The following is a 974-nucleotide window of genomic DNA, read 5'->3' as shown; positions in this document are numbered from 1 at the left end:
GGCGGACGAGGAGGCGCCCGCCGCTGACGCGCAGGACGTCTCCAGCGCTGACAGAGGTACGCACACGCACACGCAACGATGACGTCACTACCGCCTCACAGTAACATGCAGTCAAAAATATTTTTTACCAATTTTTGCCCTTTTCAATTCTAAATCAATGTCTTATAGATACTTCTACCCTTCAAACATGTCAAGTTAATGTTTTTTTTATCGTAATTGGACTTTGAATATTGTTAATTGAGGTGTTTTCTTGTATTACACAACACACACATAAATATTACAAATTTATTATAACACTGTTTTTGTTTATGAATCTGAAAATGTTACATGATGTGCTAGTTAAAATGTAGTCCTAGTTTGTATGTTTTACTGTTATAGTGTGTAATGTGTTAATTTTAATACATGTTTATTCGAACAAAATTATTTAGTTAGTTTATTTTGATGTTTAACTATAAGTAAAGCAAAATCTTAAATGATTAAAGTTAACCATAAAACTTTGTTTACATTTTAATTAGTGCATAAGTAATTAGGTGTTATCTAATTTTATGCTGGATGTGGAAGTCTTGTATAGTTATATTGCATGCGCTATTGATGGCGGGGGTAGTAGAGTTGTGTTTATTTGTACGCACGCATTTTTTAAAAATAATTTTGTAATTATGGATATATTGTTATATATTGACTGGTTTAATATTTGTTAATGGGAAAAATTACTGGTACGTGTAAATTTAAGTAATTTAAATGTCCAGTCTAATTGGTAAGAGGGAAAGTACCGCATACAATATCCAGATTATAATTGGTTAAAGGGATTAGTGTAACCGATGTGGAGCATGACTAGGCGCGTGTGTCGGTGTGAAGGGCGCGGGGGCGGGGCTTAGGCGCGTGTGGGCGCGGCGAAGGGGCGTCGGGGGGCGTGTGGAGTGCGCAGAGTGAGCGGCGCGTGTGTTGTAGAGTCGGCGTCTTCGTCGGAGGGGCGC

Source organism: Papilio polytes, unplaced genomic scaffold, assembly GCF_000836215.1.
Source record: "Papilio polytes unplaced genomic scaffold, Ppol_1.0 DF822289.1, whole genome shotgun sequence".
Classification (NCBI taxonomy): Eukaryota; Metazoa; Arthropoda; class Insecta; order Lepidoptera; family Papilionidae; genus Papilio; species Papilio polytes.
The sequence above is the reverse complement of the archived record's forward strand: the minus strand, read 5'-3'. Positions refer to the sequence as shown.